At 39.4% G+C, this 19,155-nt stretch overlaps 1 protein-coding gene and 1 long non-coding RNA gene across 5 annotated transcripts in view; one reads left to right on the top strand and one right to left on the bottom strand.

Moving 5' to 3' along the window:
* TAFA1 (TAFA chemokine like family member 1) overlaps positions 1 to 19,155 on the bottom strand; it is a 222,734-nt gene that overhangs the window by 13,256 nt on the left and 190,323 nt on the right. The window lies entirely within an intron of this gene.
* LOC308200340 lies at positions 9,690 to 17,551 on the top strand. Of its 2 annotated transcripts, XR_013955507.1 has the most exons (4): positions 9,690 to 10,346; positions 11,001 to 11,133; positions 11,400 to 11,759; positions 13,197 to 17,551. It is a non-coding gene; the product is annotated as an uncharacterized lncRNA (long non-coding RNA). The 2 variants fall into 2 exon arrangements; XR_013955506.1 differs by having other exon boundaries at positions 11,400 to 17,551.

Raw genomic sequence — 19,155 nt, forward strand, 5'->3', positions numbered from 1 at the left:
GCCACAGCACCTATCTCTTTTTCTCTTTTTCCTGTGATAAAGTATACACATTTTGTTTATTTAGAAATAGAATACAAAGGAATAGAGAGATTAGACTGTGCTTCCTCCTGATCGTAGGTATTGTGTTACTCCAAGGAATAAGAAACAGAGATCGTTTGCAGAACCAGTATGACACTCATTCAGGATGGGAAGGTTTTTACTGTAAGTGTAAAGCATTCCATTTTAATCTCGTTTCCACCAGAGAAGATTGATATAAATAAAATTTAAATAGAGAACATATTTCACAGATGCCAGCAGTGAAAAAGACTTTGTCAGTCTAATGAAAAGATATCAATTTTCTCCAATTTATTCAATAAGTTGTAAGTCATTTTCTAAATGGATTAGATTAAAGGAAAGTTCAAACTCCCCATGATGAGAGACTCTTGCACTGATGGAGACTTTTGGCAATAGAAATAGCACAGAGGTAGGTAAAACCCTTCAGGCTTTTTTATTTTTTATTTTTTTATTTTTTTAAACCTGATATAAGCTAGAATAGGAGTATCTGTATCTGTAGCCCTGTGCTCACCTATTCCTTAGAAAACAAAATCTCAGAGCACTGAATGAGACGTGTAGTTCCTCATATTTTATTGGGATGTCATGGGGTGCAGAATGAACTACAGGGGAGGGAACACACTTTCTAGGAGGATGAGAAAACTGGAGTGAAACAATGTGTCTTCTGTGTATTTCATAAACAAATTAAGATACCATTTACACTGTGAGTTGTAAAGCAGTAGTCTGATAAGTTAAAGAATAAAAATCCAAAACAAGATTTCAGGTTGAATAATACTGGCTAGGAGAAATACAGGACGTTTCCCACTGGGAGTCCATCAAACTATCTGCTTTAATTCAATCTCACTCAATTTTAGAAGCATCAATCTAATGCTCACCCAGTGTAATACTTTGCAGACTTTGATAACAGACCTCTAATAATGCTGGGAAAGCTGACATTTCTCCAGTTTAACATACAAGCAGAGTGCAATCAGTCTGGCAAGTGATGTCTCATATTTCCTAATTACCTCAGATCCAGTCTTGCTGAGTTAATTTAATATGTTTTAATTGTAGTAAACATTAAAAAAAAAAGATCATATTAATTTTTTTATTTTAGAACCTTCCAATCTTTGCAATATTCTCCAGGTTTTTGAACAACGTTTTATTAATTCTCTAGTATTACAGAGAATTTAACCTTATTTTTTTTTCCCCCATCCAGAATTCTTGGCTTTTTCATTGCAGTATATTCAGCAGCCGGAATAAGATCTTTTTAAGGGCCTAATATGTGTCTGAAGAACTGTGTGGGCTGCATTAAAATATACCCATAAAATATGAAAGGGTAAATAAGAGGGAAAGAGTCCTTGAACAATTTGCATTGAAGATCTGCATAAACCACCAAAATTCAACAGCATGAGAAGACTCACTAGCGAAAAAAACACATTGCCATTTTCTAACAGTTGGCATACTGGTAGGTAAATTGACAAAAAAAAAAAAAGAGTGTTGTAAACCTCCCTCATAACAATATGTCTAACAGAGACAGTGCCGGCTAATGGCCTAGGAATCAGAAACTCCTGAGGCTTCTATAATCACGGCTCTGCTTCTGACTTTCTCTGTTACTACAGGTAAATCATCTTGTTGCTGTTCCAATTTTCCATCTGTAATATTATTTACTTGAGAGGAAGAGGTGTTTTTGCATTGTTTCCTCGTACGTTTCTCTCTGTCCTTACTGACCTGTTGAGTTTTATCACTTTGGGACTGACCTTTTTTCTGAAGAATGACGTCTTGGATGGTAGCAGGGCTTCCTAGGTACTTTGGTAATAAAAAATAACATTAAAATTACGTGATATATGCCTGATGCCAGGAGGCTTTTAAGCACATGTATGACTTTCAGCTGAATAGAGATGGTCTGCTAAAGAGCAGATTTAATCCAAAATAGCTCAGAGCTTGCAAGGGAATTTCTAGTCCTCATGCTGCTCAGTCTGTGAGGCTTATATGCTGCAGCTTGTCATTTTTCCTATGTCCCTCTCTTTGCACCTTTGGAAATAAATGTTGCTCAAACATATGGCTGAGGGGCATCTGTAACAGAGGCAGGGCCACGTTTTCTCATGGGTGGCACCTTCATGGCGAGTGAATGTGCATCTTCACTTCCAGGAGTGCATTAATAATGACAGTACTTAAGTCTTCTGAGTACCTAAAAAGTGTGTACAGCTGTTCAGATGGAAAAGCTCTTTTTGTCAGCTTAGGTGCACAGGTAAACACATCCAAGTTTTAAGGAGAACTGTAGGGATTGCTTAACATCTTCTGAGTTAGGCACATCTCAGAGATCTCACATGGAACCTTTAACTTCTAGATTTTGGGAAGTCAAATTTGCTTCAGATACTCACAAGTGAAATCCCAACTACAGTATGATCCACTAATTGGGAAAATACACAGCCTGACAACTGGCTCCCACCCCAGGACAGTTCTTACTTGCTAATACTGTAATCAAAAAGCTTTTTTTTTTTTTTTTTTTTTTTTAAGTATTCCACATGCCACTTAGCTCAGATGTGACCAGTGCTTGACATTTTTCTCTGGCAGTTACAGATCACAGCTGATGTTTTAACTGAACCTTCTGTGCATTATTTATCTGGAAACTTGATTTCTAGAAAGAAAGGCAGAGCAAGTCTTGACAAAACAGGTTTTTGTAGATATATGTGGCAGAGAGGAAGGAAATGAAATGACGAAGTAAATCATCATTGATAAACTTGTCTCCACAGAAGTGCATCATGTTTTCTATGATTTTCTGGAGTGCTAGGACACAACTGTACATTTTTTCTTGGTAATTCTTGAAGTCATGCACAGCAACATACATCTAAAGCAAGTGTGGAGCCACCCACCTCTATTTATAGTTTTATGCATCTGAGTTTATTGCTGATTGACATAACCCCACTGCAAAGAGAGCGGGTCACTTCAGAGCAACCTCATGACACTAATGAGTGCTAATGAGACTAATGAAAACATGAAATGCTCACCTGCAGGGAGCTGGAATGAATATATGTAACTGAGGATCCTCTCCCTACCTGTATGGGGAAAACTGATCTTTTGTAGGTTAGGGAGACCCATTACTGCGATTTATTGCAAAGTTTGGAACTGAATCTGTCCCTCACTGCAGGACAAAGCTGAGAGCAGGCTGATAAAATATTTGTGCAGTTTAGCAGTATTATTTACATCCTATTTGAACTGCTTCTAGATAGCCCAGCAAATGCTTAATCTTATTGTTATATATTTAATGAAATGCCAATGAACTGCAGCATAATTATACATTTTTGGAAAGACAATAGGAAGCAGCTTATAAATATTCACACGTATGTCTCAGGCCAGGGTTGAGGACTGGCATGCTGTCAAAGAAGAAAAATGCCTCCATGCAATGTTAATTTTTCATTAATAATAAATCATTAATGGAGTAAATGGAAGATGCAGAACAAGAAGAGCCTGCCTGTGAGTTGAAGATGGGGGGGGGTACCTGGAGGTTTGTGGGTGGCTTTCCATTGCTATTCCTCTGGTGGCAGCAGGGACCCTAAATTAAATCTTGCTGATGAGTTGTTGTGGTCCTGATGCGGCAGTGGAGATGTTTGCTCACACAACCGTAAATGCCAGGAAATGACGGTGTTGAACCAAAGATATAATTGCTATGACTTTGTCTCTCATGATGGTGGAAGTGAGCACCCGAGAGGAACAATTATTGCCTGTCTTTGCATTAGAAACCAATAACCCGTGTTTAAGGTCTGATCCAACAGTTACTGAAAAAAAAAAAAAAAAAAGAGGAAAAAAGTCCTCCTTAGCTTTTGTGGGCTTTGAACCAAATCTGGTGTCTGTAAAACTTGATGTTTGCTCAAATGTGAATTCCCTGTGCCCTGGGAGGCCAGGTTTAGTGAGGTGGAAGGGAAAAGCTGCGAGATGGGCTCCAAAGAGTGAAAGCGTATCATGAAATTTTGTGTGAATGAAGTGCCAGAAACATAGCTTAGCAGCAAAGCCATGAAAGAACACTGAAAACGAATAAATTATATAAACATAATGCATTTATGAGACATAACAAAGCATGCATAATATATTGGATAGTTATCAGTTATGAAATTAAGATCTGGTATGCTGCTTGTGTGGTATTTGTCTCTTGTTTTCAGTCCGTGTGGAAGATTCTTGTAAACAAATACATAAGGCAATAATTTCCATTGAATTTCTAGACATTAATAACACATAAAACAAATATGTGCTTCTGGTCAATGAAAAAAAATAATTTAGCTTTGTATATGATTTCCTATGTGAAAAGTGATTATTTTATTTTTAAAATGAAAGCTATCATATTGTCACTGTTTTTCCTGTTATAAACAAACAAACCAACAAAACCCTACATTTCCTGTGCTTTAAAGTACTAAGGCTGAAAATGCTGAAATATATGGCTGGAGATCCAGGCCTCTCTTTGTAATAATGAAGGCTGTCACACATATACCTGCTGTTGAAAGTATGTGAGGACAGGAGAAATAGCAAAAGAAACAAAAGCACAATGACCAGAGATCAGTGTGAGCAGTAAAAGGATGATGTATCTCCTATAATCTGGATTTCAAGGATTTTCTGAAAAAAATAGACTACTAAAAAGCATGAAGTACATTAAGCCATCTTCTACCCTTCCCCTGAAAAGGATGGGAAGCGGTTAATAATCAGAGCTGGAAAATTCCTGAATACAGCTCGTAATTTTGAGGTCATTACAAGAACCTGATGTCCTGAAAGCATCCGAGTATCACTGCTGGTCTAAGCCTCTTGCTGGGTTGAGCAGCACTGGCAGATTCACCAATACATCGATGCGTGTGATTAAATGTGGATTTCAGCCCTCACTTTAGTGACTCAGGTTTGCAGTTTTATAGGAGAACCCTTGCCTGAGACCTCATCCTTTTGAACAGGCTGACCCAACCATGTGAAGATGGGGTTGGGGTGTGAGCAGCTGTGTGCTAGCATCATCACAGCAGCAGGAAATGGCTTCAGAAGGACCTTCTTGTCCTCCCCAGTCCCACCAGTACAAGCACCGGCCAGTGCAGTCATGCCTGCGTCCAAAACACTCACCAAGCACATGATTTTTCCTCTATAATCATAGTAAAGCTGCCTAACTGGTCCATGGCCAGTGATTAAAACACTTCTCAGGTAGTTGAAGTTCATCTGCACTTGACCTAATGCCTCATAATACATTCTTGGTATGTTCTCTTTCCCCCAAATATTCTGCCTGTTGTGTCTTACAGCCTAATAAAAAATGCACAGAACTATTATCCAAGACATTTATGCAGCCTTCATTAGTTTCCTGTTGGTGTGTGACTGTCTGATTTTCAAAGTAAAGTGGTGGGGGTCAAAGCCCTGATGAGCATAACCCACGGATGACCCAGAGTGCTCCAGGAGAGGATGGAAGCATCCCTTTGGTTTTGCCTGTACACACCATTTATTCTCAGTCATAACAGTCACAGAAATATGTTTATGATGGGCTGGTTTACAATTGGAGGAGTGTTATTAAACCTCCACCAACCTAGAAACTCACACTGCAATGTAGGGTCAGGACCTGTGTTCTCATCACATGAATGATTCAATTTGAAATGCTAAACAAAAGCAGGTTTTATTGTGCTAGTGATGGCCTGGCACATGGTGTGCAGCTTTATCCATGGTGCTACCAAAAAGCAGAGCCTACAAATTTCTAGGAGAGATAGATCAGTTAACTTGCAATTACCTCTGCTGTGAAGGGAAGCCATGGTCCAAATTCTCTTCCATGAACTGGGGGCTGCTGTGGTAAAAATAATACACCTATAGAGCACTTAAACCTCTGCAATCCAGCTCTCAAAATGTGTCTCAGAAGGGCATTGTTTAAAATCTGTATGGAGAAAGCTGTTTGCAAAGGTTACGTTAAATGAGCCAACTGCCACTCCACAAGGTAATTACTCATTTATTAAAAGTGTTGTATTCATGCAAATCTCTTTGTTCTGCGATGTAAGACAAGTCTAATTTTGTTTTAAAGATTAAAGGAACATTTGTTTTTTGTAAACAAATCCCTAGCTACTATTACAAATTACATCATGCATAATCTTGACATGATAGATTTGGAGATATTTCAGAGCAACAATGCCAGTGAAATCAGAACAAGAACTGTTAGGTTGAACAAAAATTGATGAATTGAGCACACGATACTTTGTATCTCATATCATAGCTTAAATACTGCTTTAGTATGCTTGGAATAAGAAAAGTAACTAAATTATAAAAGCTTATCAGCATGAATTAAAAACAGTGCAATTCATGAGTGGATATTAAACTGACCTTAACTGAGAAGCTTTTCTTTGAAATTGTGTTTTTCTTCAGTGCTCATAATACCTATTTACTCCAAAACATTTTACAGAGCTGAGAAGTCTGGTAATGGGCACTTGAAATTTCATGGCCGTGTTGGTATTGGCACAGCTCATGTCTTTTTACCTTCATTCAATTTAACTCTAAGGTGTATTATTTTAAAAGATGAAAATTCACTGCCATTTACCGTGTTTTTTTTCTTTTTTTTTCTTTTTTTTTTTTTTTTTTTAATTTTCTCCAACCTTGGGAGAGTCCCTGGATTGCACTTCTAACTCTCTGCTACACATAATGCATAGAATGACCTTACTCTGCTTTCCTTGGGGTGAACAATCCTGAAGTTATCCAAGGATCATTATCTCTTATGTGTGTAATACACAAGATGTGTGCTTGAAAAAATAACCGTATGGAAGGAGCTGTGAGTCTTGGACTCCAGATACTCCAGGAATCCGATGCATGCTCTGGTCAGATGATGCTTAGCTACGAAGCCACAAGCTCTGTTCTCATCACTACAAATAGGAGTTTAGCATTTTATTTTTCACAAACATCTGTCCTTGTTCTACTTGATCTCATTAATGCTCATACAAAATGAATGTAAATGGAGCCTGAGCATGCCCAGCACAAGTTTTTTTTTTTTTTACAAATCTGAGCATGAATTAGCGTAAAATGTATTGCAGAATATGTTCAGCTCTGCCAGTTGCAAAATGTCTGCAAGCAGAAGCCCTCCAAAGATGAATAGCTAAACAATGATACAGAGAATTCCTATAGTGACTAACAAACAGAAAAGGAAATTGTTTTAAGTCAAGTTTTAAAATATTTCTTGTTCATCTTTTTAAAGCACTTGAAAACAACATGAGGTTGAAATGGCTTTTTTATTTTTTTTTCTAAACAGTCACCACCACTAACACCTGTAAGTAGACAATATAGGAAAGATAACTGGCTAATTAATCACTTACGTTGCAGTCCTCATGCTAGTAAGATCTCTGATTTTCTGTTTTAGCAGTGGAAAAGTTGGATGGAGAACAGAAGCAGGTGACTGGACAAATGTTGGGAAAAATCTGGAGTCTGGATATGTGGAGCAAATCTGAATGATCACGCCTCATAGAGGTGATTCCATCTTAACACGTGCTTTGGTTTTATCAGCCACCACTAGTTCACACTCTGAGGCTTCACAGCAGCAGCATCTCCTGGTCTATCCTGCATGACTGTGAAGTAACCTTACCAAGTTCTCCAGAAATCCAGGCATGTGACTCAAGGAACTCCCTGAACACAGGACATGGTGACAGAAAAAGAAGTACATAGTGAAAGGGATCATCATGGGACATCTCTTCCTATTTAATTGATTTAATTATCCATTATCCAAATTCTGCAGAGCTACTTCTGTCCTGATTGGCACCTGTCATTTGTAATGTGTAATAACTTTGACAGCTAGACATGACCACGTGCACTGAGTCTGGGACTCAGAAGATGGGAATATCTATGAAATGAGTCTTCATGTCAGCAATCAGTACTGCAAAACTAACAACTCCAGACCTGAAGTTTTCTCCCATCTGGAAAAGACTTTCAACTGTTTATCCAGGGAGGTTTATACTATCCTGCTGCTGCCATTTGTTGCTCAATTTTATTTTGTGCCTGTCCTCTCAGATAAGAAATCCCCTTGCACTGTTCAGGCTTATCTGCCATATAGTTGTGGGATTGATGTTCTTCCCAGTACTGCTTACAGTGTCTGACTTCTCACTCACTACATCCATCTGTGTGAGCAATTTCTTGTTTCACTTGCTCCATGCTTCTCCTCTACACCTATATCTCCTCTTCTGCTCATTAATTCAGTCTCCGCACCTGTGATCTCAAAGTCAAGGATGGAAACTGATGGCTCCTCCCAGAAGACATTGAGCACGGGTAATTATACTCTCACATGGCTGATTGTGTGCCACATTTAGTATAACCACTCTAAGACTGAAGTGTTGATATTTCCCTTTAAACTTTAGGTGCTGCTTTTCTTTTTTTGATTCTACCTAGAGATAATGCTCTTACCCCTTGTAATGACAGGCAGCAGTGATGTCTTTGTCACAGAAGCTATATTCAGAGTTCAGTAATTAACTTTCAATAAAGGTAGAATATGATAATTTCTTATGAGTGCCTTTTGCATGGGCTTCCTCAAATATTTATAGCCTCATTTAAATAATTAATACATGAGTTTTAATAAACTGTTTATATTCACAAAAAGAATGTAATTTGTAGGAAGGACTATTCAGGTGATAGGAAATACAGATAGACCACATGAATTAAAAATAAGGTCTTGCATCTAAAGTTGATATGACCTTCTTTGAAGTTGTCTAAGGTTGATTTCTTGGGTTGAAAAAGTGCTTCTATTAAGCTGTTTAAGTGGTTAGGCTATGCACTGCACAGACTGTTGTAGGAAGGAAAAGGGAACAATCTTCTACTTGCCTGGAGACTATCGAGATCAAGGTTTTGCCAAAGAAACAAAACACATTCTATTAAATAACCATGTCAACAACAGTGTTGTTCTCCCCTGTCTACCACCCCCCCTACCCCCCCGCCCTTTATTTTTTGTATTTTTTGGACTAACTGTGGTTGCAAACTATTCTTCGGAAAGAGAAAAGATTTTTGTTCATTGGAGAAATTTGCAATCATTACTACAGCAGGTCATTATTTATTCAAACATAAGCTATCTAAACCAGCTTGCGACCATCTTAATTTGGTTAATAACAATAAAATCCTATTAACAAAAGCAATTAGTTCACAGGAATCCAGCCAGCTAGGGCTTTCCCACACTGCCTGGGCAGCAGTAATTTCCTCCTTCTACATCTGAAGCCAAGTTGAGCACATGGCTCTTGTAGGACACCTGCAAGGATTTTGGATTCAGGCTACCATGGGTCCAAGGAGAGTAGCTCTCTCTGTCTGTTATCTCCTGTACATCCCTTTATTTGGGGCATTTACCTTGTCCTGAGGCAGGGGCCCACCTCACTGAGCTGAGCTCATACCCCAACATAGCAGTGCTGTAGAGCCTGCAGGGTAAAACTTCCCTGCTAGTGCTGTGCTCCATCTAGTCCTTGGAAGCCAGGCTGGACCTGACACTTGACATCTGCCCTGCATCCACACAGCACTGAAAAGCAATTGCTTCCTGCCATCTTCTAGTTAATAAGTAATTGCTGTTGCTCGCTCAAGGCATATCTCTCAAGATGTGTGTGGAAAAGGTTGCTTTTCACCCTGCTATCATTTATCCTCTTCAAGGTTAACTTTAGACTTTCCATGAACCACCTCAGTGCACGCAGGTGAGTGCAGCTCTCTCTCAAACAGAGCTATTGCAGGTCTGCGAGCTTCTGCACGAGCCTGGGTCTTCCTTATTCTGAGCACCGTCCCTTTGAGATGCCAACAACCCTCGCTGCTCCAGGCAGTGTGATCTCAAAGTCATATCACATATCATTTCTTTTCACAAAAGAAATGGCAGGTGGAAAGGAGACAGAATTTATTTTCCTCTTTTTTTCTCACCTCACCTATATAAGCACAAACAAAAGCTCCACCACATTTGGAAAGGTGATCTCAGATAATTCAAATATCAAACAAATCAATGCTTATCTTGTAACAACTTCTTCTCTCTTAAAACCAAAGGTACTTTGTTCTACAAACACCTCCTCTTTGCTGTGCCAGTGTAAAGCACAAGCAACCTTCAGCTGCAACACTGGAGAGAGCTTTAGCGAGTAAACCAAGGCTGATACCAGGGAAGGAGAGGAAAGTATGCAAATTTCATTGGGCACACAATAACTACTAATTCATAGCAGAACAGATCACAGCAATTCATGCTTATCCCATATAATTCAGCCACAGCAGTATTCATTTTACTATTAATTTTAATAGAATAATTACCTCTATAAAGAAGAAAGAAACTACTGTTAGCAGGTCAGATCCTCCCGTGGTGAAGATATGGTGATTTATGCTACTTTGATGAGGTTTGTAATCTTCATTTTTTTCTTCCTTTGAAAAGGAATTCAGTAATTGACTAGTTGCAAGACTTACACAGGAAATCTATGCTAAATTAAGCAAACTAAGAAGAAATGGTGGAGCAAAGAAATGCAAGTGCTTAATGGTAAAATTGACACGTGTATTTGAGTGTTTTGGTATGTGTGTGCCTGGTAGATGCATACACACATGTAAATACCCACAAGTGTCTGAACAGTTCCCAGTACCTTCCCAAGGCTATCTGGTAGGAGAAGCAGTTCTCATTATTGACACGCTTTGCTGAATTCATAATGTTATATGTCCCGATCCAGATCTGCAAAATGGCAAGTAGTTTGGGATGCCAACAAAATCCTTTCTGAGATCTTGAGAAGAGAGAAGGGTTTAGAATATGTTCTGTATAAATGACCTACAAAGTAAGGAACAGACAGCTATATCATCATCTCAAGAGCCCGAAGGGTTATGCAAATGACTTACAATTTTGCTCTTGCTTACCAGAAACTTTTGATAGAAATAGGTAGTAACCTACAGCTGTTGTAGTTAGCTTAGATGTTAAACCCCCACCCCAAGTTGCTACTCTCGCTTCCATTTTTGCCTCCTGCTTTCCCTGACATTTTCCTTTCCTTTTCTTTCATTTTCCTATCTAGGCTCCCAAGAGCGACTCTAGGTCTGCCTTTTCCATGGGCTGGTGTGGGAGGAGAGGAGAGCCAGCCACCAGAAGATGCTGGGCAGCCTCTGCTTTTGCTTCTTGTCTACCTGGCTCCAGCCACTGCAATTTGGGTACTTCAGGGTGCTGCATTATATCAAGATGAATTGCACAGAGAATTACTACTGAGATTAATTGAGTTTATGGCCCCATCCAGGAGTACATGCCCTCTTGTTGTGATTAAGAAAATCTGTTGCTTGAAACAGAAGTTAAAATACATGTCAATTTTATCAGTCAGCCGTGTTGTCATTGAAGATTTTTACCTCTTAAAAAAAAGAGTTTCAAGATAATTGTTTCTTTTCTCTCTGCCAAGGTTTCATATTCAACTATTTTATTTCAGGTTTCTGTTTAAATTGAAACTACTACAGCATTATATGCAAAGAGAAACCAATCTCAGAGGGGGAAAAAAGAAGAACCAAATATAGATTAAAAAGCTGCCTCTCCAAAGATTTTGAAATATGAGAAGCCTGGCTCTGCATGTAAGATTAATGGCAGCTACGTGTGTGATGAATAGTTCAGCTCAAATCAGGGGAAAGTTTTACCCTAAGTATCTGCTGTTCCGAATGTTGAAACCCTAATTTCATCCGGTCATACAGCAGGTGCACACGGCTCCCCTATTCTCCCAGACTGCACAATGAAGTGAACAAAGAGAAATAATACCTATGCTTATAATCAACCCACATCACTTCATGACAAAAAGGTAATTTCTCTTTCTGTATATCTTTTTCCTTATTTTTATATGTATTAATATATTGGCTTTGTTCGCTTCTTATTAAGAAACGTAGATACGACATTGGTGACAGATACTTGTCTCACATTGTGGCTTATGAATGGAGCTATTCTTGTACTTTAAATTATACTTTTTTTTTTTTTTTTTTTGGAGAATGGACAAAATGAATATTCAGTCATTGTACATTCACGGGCTCAGTTCATGGCCAGGGAGCATCTGAGTCTTCAGTTCTGCACTGGGAGCTCCTGGGGAGACCTTCAAGCTCTGCCTTGCAGGGCCAGGGAAATGCAGAATGCCTTCTGCAAAGAAGTGTCTTCTTTAGTGGCTGCTGCAGGATTTTATATTTTAATATAAACGCATTAGTCAAACAGTGTCATCATTTGTTCATCTAAAAGCCTTGTAGAAATAGTCAAATTAGGACAGCTTTGCACCTGCCAATGCTTTGGTAGTAATGAGGAGGCTGATGGCACAGCAAAGTCAGCACATCTCTACACCACAGCAGTTTCCAATATCTTTTTATCACCACCTCTGCAAGGATTTCAAAGCACTTCCCAAGCTCTGCCTTGACATGGTAAAGTTCCACCAAGGTGAAAGCAAAAGTATATTCCCATCTCTGGACTGTTAGGGATTGTACAAGCTGCTCCAAAGGACATGGGCAGGAAGGGTATCAACTATCCTCTGTCTAGGAGAAATATTGTGTTATATTTGTGTCCTATTTGCTGGAGAGACAGATTAGGGGCAATCTTTCTGTGGGCAGTGGAATAAAAAGGCACTCATGAATTGTTTAGGAATGGTCATAACCTTTTATATAGCTATAAAAAAGGATTTTTCCAAGGCTAAAAAATGGGACCCAAGAGAGAGCTCTAAATGTTCACATGTACATTTATTATCACTGTTTGGAAGGAAATTGTCCAAAAGATAAAGAGTTACATAAACTTACTTTTAAAGTCATTGTGTTTGCTATTGCTTTCAAATGGAGAAAATTTGAGAAAACAAATCGTACATTTGTTAGTGCTCTTTGTTTTAAATTCTTAATTTAGAAAATCACTGAGGGCAAGTGACTTAGGTGGCCAATTATGGAATTTAGTTAACTCACTAAGTCCTCAGTCTGTGACAGTGGGGTCCTAAATACCTAGTTTAGGGTAAAGAGAGAATGGAACAGGCATTTTCTGCATCTTCATTAATATTTCCTAGTGTATTAAATACTCTGGGGCTTTCTTCAGCAGTCTGTCACACCCACAAATCCCCACCCATCTTTAGTGTGATTGCAAAGAGCCTCTTTCTACATACACCTGAGGTAACAATATAGGATGGAGGGAAACAACAACCTTGGCAATCACATAGCTGTGAAATGCAGTAGATATATACAATTTTTTTTTTCTACACCATTTTTCCCCTCTTTTTCAGGGCATTGAAAGAGTTGGGCAGTAGGAACACACCTTTGCAGCTTCACTTCCCTGGTAGGATCACAAAACGCCCCTCAGAAGCTGAAGCTTCCCTTTAGCTGACGCACGTAATATCTGCCAGTAACAATATTTTGAGAAACTCCACCAGTATGCCATTGAAAAATTCTTAAACTCTTTAGACTGAATAACAAGATGGAGTTGAAAAAGACTGATGTATACATTCAACACGTTCGGTTTGAAGAGTTATGCAAATAATGCATTCTTTACCTGAAACACTAACTGTGCTCTGAACTCTAAGAGCTGCACCCCCATTTTGGTCATAAGTAGAGTTACTGTCTTGTCTAGTTTCTTATATACTATCTGCATACAGGAAGACTGCGTTCCATATGTCTTGTCTGACCATTTCTGAGGAAAGCTAGTTGCAAGCAGTGGATAACTTTATAGGGACAAAAATTACACAAATATGATTTTGGATTTGGGGATCATGAGAAAAATTCACAGCTTCAATCCCGATCCTCCTGCAGACACCGTGGAGTATAGAGAGAACAGCAACAACTGCAGTTCCCAGCCTGACAGTGAATCTTCTATATTAGCAGATGGACTTCAGCCAAGGCTCTAAGCTATAAAACAAAGTACTCTAAAAATACCAAAACCTCACTGCCTTGATTCAACTAGCATGCGATGACTGCTAACACGCTTTACAATGTGCATGACAAACAAGGGTAGAATTAACATTAAATCCACCAGCATTTCATAATGCAGGACTTCTTCCTAACCAGAAATGCAATCTGTTATCCTGTTAATTTTGATTCTGTCTCTTTCTATCATCATCTTTTCAGTGGTGACTAGGTATGATTGAGAATTAGTTTGCTCCATTTGATCCTAATTCATTGGCATATCTGAGACTTTCTACCTTATCTGCCATTGCCGGTGTGTATACCTATTACAATCTATTGTTCACAAGGCTTCTGAGATGACAGCAAGCCAGAGGGGGAACTTCAACTGAACCAAACCATACTTATCGACCTTACCATGAATGTCTTTTTATCCACATCTCATTCCAGAGCAGTTGGGAATCATTGCAAATACCTAAAAAAATCATGCCAAATATTGGTCTGAGGTAGGCTGCTGTATGGTGCAGGCAGATCCTTCCCTTTCAAGAGGCTCAGAAGAAGCCAGGGCAGCTTCAAAAGATGATCAGACAGAGCATCAAAACATCATCTCAGCTGCCTCTCTTTGCTGCTTTTCCAGGGGGTAGTGTCAGCTGCTTCAGGTGTCTCCTCCAGAGGCTTCTTATGAAGCAAGTCGGGTGAAATTCTGCCCCAAAGCACAGCAAATCTCTGCTCTGTGGGGAGTACATGTGTACTGAATCATTCCTGTAGGGTTTTTCAGTGTAGCAGGTAGTGGTGAAAGACTATCATGTGAGTTAGCTGTCCTTCATACCAGTTGATCATGAAAGAAGAAATTCAGCTATGTGCTAGTCTAGAAAAAAATGTCAAAGGGATATCAGAGAGATTAATCTGGTGCCTTGGAAACAGCACAATTTGGACAAGACTTGGTGATTCTCCTCAGTGACAAATGAGAGATTTTATCCTTTTCTTGGCAGAAGGGTGAACACAAAAAGAACTCCTCTCCACAGGAAATGGCGAATGCTATTATAATTGCTGACACCGTCCTGGCCAGAGATTCTCAATTAACACTATGTACAATTCCCATTTAGGTCACAGGCTTCTGCGTGAACGTGTACTTTGTGATTCAGTTCCCTAAGTATGCTGTAGGCACAACACCAACTCTTCTGTCTGCCTGCTCATAAGGTGAGGATGAGCGATGTAGGCACAATTTCTGAATGACCTGAAATTGGAGAATTTCAGCCTCTCCTGGAAGCTGGGACTAGGAGTCTTGCACAATTGCTGGCCTGTAAACACAGACCAACAAGTCATCCCTCTGCAGACGGAGTCCTGTTCACTGCACCAGGCCAATGGTGGTATAGTTTCAGCACCAAACTTTGCCTTCCCTTAGAAAATATATTCTTGGAAGCACAATAAAAGCCTCCTGATTGTTACAAGGAATTAATTTTCTTCTCCCCTGTGATGAATTCCCTGCTAACCAACATAATGTGACAAGGAATAATTGTCCAAAAGGTAAACTCATATTCAGCTCTTTTGATGATTTGGGAGGTTTTAAATTTGCACAGACAGCAAGTAGTATTTTTTTTTTTTTCAAATATACTGGACTTGAATACAATCAAAGATGCTTATGGTAAAATGCCCAGTACCTACATTTCATAATGGAGAGAACTGTGGAGGGATGCAAGATAGGATATCAGAGCAAAGCTTGCTGGATGCATTGACTCTATTTTGGGCAACTCGCCACTCCCTGAAGATATTTGGTTTCCAGAGGGTGTATAGATCAGCTCTCTTAGAAAAGGGCAGACTTTCATAGAAATTTCAATTTGGTGATCCATCATTATGCACCACTTCATAAAAATCTCAAGTAGACTCTTCTCTACTCTAACTGCTATTTCTATAAAGCTGTGCAAAAAGGGCTGTGCTCATTTCTCGTCAAGAACCTGAATTGACACTCCTGGAAAACTCCTATTAGCTTGAAAGTGAATTGTCTAATGCCAAGATAAAGTTATAAATATGGAATAGCACAACTGGCACAGAACTGACACTATTGTAAAACATGAGGTATGCTTACCTAGGTCTACTTTATTCTACATATTCAGTAATATAGCTTCCAAGGCTCACCAAAGTTTGCAACAAACCCCTAAATTGCATTGGATGTCTATCCCACATTCAATGGCTTTTTCATGTCCCTGTGATTCTAGAGGGCATACAGCTTTGTCAGAAGGCTACCTGAAATACAGTGTTTTCTTTGCAGCATTTTATTGGCAAAAGAAAAAGTAATAGAGTGTTCAAAGAGGTGTAATATAGTAATAGCATTGAGGTATTGATTTATAAGGAACTGGTTTTAGATTACAGCAGGATAAGCAATACTTAAAAGTCAACAGCAAGTAAAAAGAAAAAAGCAACAACTAAGTATCTGAATTATTACCGGAGAGAGAAACGTGAGATGCAAGGAGCAACAAACTGAGCAGTAGGCTAGAGATCAGAACTAGGCTTATCATCAGCACAGGGAGTCCTAGAAAGGAGTGCAACACGTCAGTTTGACACCAGACCTTGGTGAAGGCAATTACATTAGTGTTTTTGCAGGCAGAAAAAAAAAATGGAAGAAGTGAGCAACTTGCCCAAATGAGCTAGTAGAAGATCTAAGAAGAAAAGTCGAGAACAAGGCTATGGTCTCCATTTCTACTGGCTGTGACATTGCAATTCCTCGGAAAAGGCAGCGACATTAAAAGCTACTGTTCTGGGAACAGCAGCCTGAATACACTCTGTTTGGGCACGACTAGAACAGGAAAACAGGATGGAGAGGTCCTGGAGGGAGACGGCATTGCTGCTACACCAGCATAAGTGTAAAGACCAAAGAGACAGCTAAACTAAAACAGATTGCATCACTAAATCACACTTCTTTCTGGCAGGGATGAAGATTAATCAAGACAGAACTAAAAGTGAGTCTTTGATAAAATGCTTAAGTGGCCACACTTGAACTGCAAATTATTTGCATCAACTAGAGGATGAAACAGTAGTTTTCCATTATGCCGCAGGAAATAGCGGCTTGCTAAGTAAGTCTTAACTTTCCTCTGGCACCTATTGATTATATCCAATAGAAATTAAGAGTAGAAGGCAATTAAGTTCAAAATTTAATGGTGTTCTGCTCCTGTTAATTTACTGCCTGACCTGATCAATACGTTACATTGGATAACAATCTATTGCTGTGAGGCTTGGTTCCTCCACTGTCGCTTCCACTAAAATTATTATAATGACAAGCAACTAACTTGTAAACAAAACATAAATAAATAATAATAATAAAAAACAAAATAATTTAAAATGGGATTATTCACTGTAGTGGTGAAAAAACAGCTTAAAACTAAATTGACGTTTACAACTCAGAGCTTGGACTTTGACAAAAATATTAGATAAGCAACAACCTTAGCCTTGCATAACCCTCTCAAAATTGAAATCTCAAGCATGTTTTAAACAGCTCACACACAGAGCAATGTGAAACAACAACAACAAAACAACACAAAGCCAAACAAACAAAAAAAAAAAACACAAACAACAAAACACTTTAATGTGGAGAGCAAAATTGAAGTGTGAAACTAAAGATCAATAGCAGTGAAAGAAACAGTATTGTGCTGTAGTTGTTCTTTCTGTACATAACGATTAAGGTCTCCAGGTGAATAACCATAGTGTAGACTTAATGCATAACAAGCTCTATCGAAAACCTAAAAGAAGTTCTGAGTTGATTGACATCTGAGGTTTGTGGACCTCTCTCCAAAACCCTGCAAGCACTTATTAATTCACCAACGCAATTTCCTAAAGAAAACAGGGGTGGGCTGGCATTTAGCACCTCCTTTTGTTCCCAAAGGTAGCATTTGATGGGGTGCTCAGAGGCAGGGTGAGGGGCAGAGAAGCCTCCATCTGTCACCACCTTCCCTGCAGGGGCTGCTGGTTCCCACAGTGCCACACAACGTTGGGTGGCCTTGGTGACCACAGGGATGCTCCTGCAGTCCTGTCCTGCAGAGCTAAGCCCTGAAGCACACCACCCTGGAGCAAATGATGAGCAACAGTCCAGCAAGTGTCAAGCAATGGAGCTTTTCTTTGGAGAGAGATTTCCTTCCAGGAGCAGAATCATCAGTCATCTCTCTTTCTCTCCACGCGTGTGTCTATGTGCACACATGCATGCCTATGTAGCTGGCTGAATTTCATCACTTTTTTGCCAAAATTCAACATGTCAGCATAAAGTCAAAACAAAACATGATGAGGCTTTCTGAAAATATCGTCTTCTGTGATCGGCTGTATCCCTAGCAGCATTCACTGTGTAACCAGCACACCATTAATCACTATGAAACATTTTCATTTATTTTGACACCCTAGAAAAATTGGAAGGAAGAGTATTTTTGGATAGGAATGGAAAGCAGGCTGTAGGAATATTTTCTTTTGCCTTAGCATTTCCCAAAACTGAGCATAGAACAGGACCCTGTGGCTCTGCCCTTCCCTTACATTCCCCCATGCTAGATGTTATCTCATCCTTCAAAGAAACAGTAACAGTTATCTGAACAGTGCATGGCTTTAATATATTTAGATACTGCACAGTGACATTTGTTAGAAAGAAAAATAAATCCAAACGTTTGGGGTTATTTACTGTTTCCAGTACTACCTAACACAGCAGGCATGTTCCCACTCTGCACTGTAACCTCTCTTCACTCCTGTGTTGCCCACAGCCCAATTTTTCCACTTCACAAAAGCTGTGCTCCTGCCCTTGCAGGATGCCCACCTTGTTCAGCGGCATAAACCAGTAGATTAGGGTCCCTTGTTAGATTTAGAAATACAAGCATAGCCCCCTTGGTCTTTGCAAAGCCTGGCAAGAACCTCTCAGCATCTATGGTGCTGTTTTCGTAGTGACAAAACAAACAAAAAATGCTGTAATAATTCCAGGCACCTGTCATTTTAGCTGAAAAATGTGGTAGGAAGCAGCATCATCATCTACATTCTTTGATATACTGTACTATGCCACGAAGTGAGTGAATATAAGGGCAGACAATCAAAATATGTTGTACAAGCAGGACGCTACTCTTACATAGCTGATTTATATTCTGTGGAAAGCTACATTTAGTGATACCTAATATTTCATGAAAAGCTAGCAGAACAAGCTCACGATGCACATCCTGAGCACAGGGATACTGCAGTAAGCCTTGCCCATAACTCTGCTCAAAACCTGTGGACTCAGCAGAGCCAAGAAGGGCTCCGGCTGGCCCTTTTGCTTCTTCTGAGATCTGCCAGCACCACAGACGTTCCTGGCTACCCATTTCCTCCAGGTCCATGGCTACTAGAGTG

The sequence above is a fragment of the Anser brachyrhynchus genome (genome assembly GCF_964034855.1).
Source record: "Anser brachyrhynchus genome assembly, chromosome: 10".
Taxonomy (NCBI): Eukaryota; Metazoa; Chordata; class Aves; order Anseriformes; family Anatidae; genus Anser; species Anser brachyrhynchus.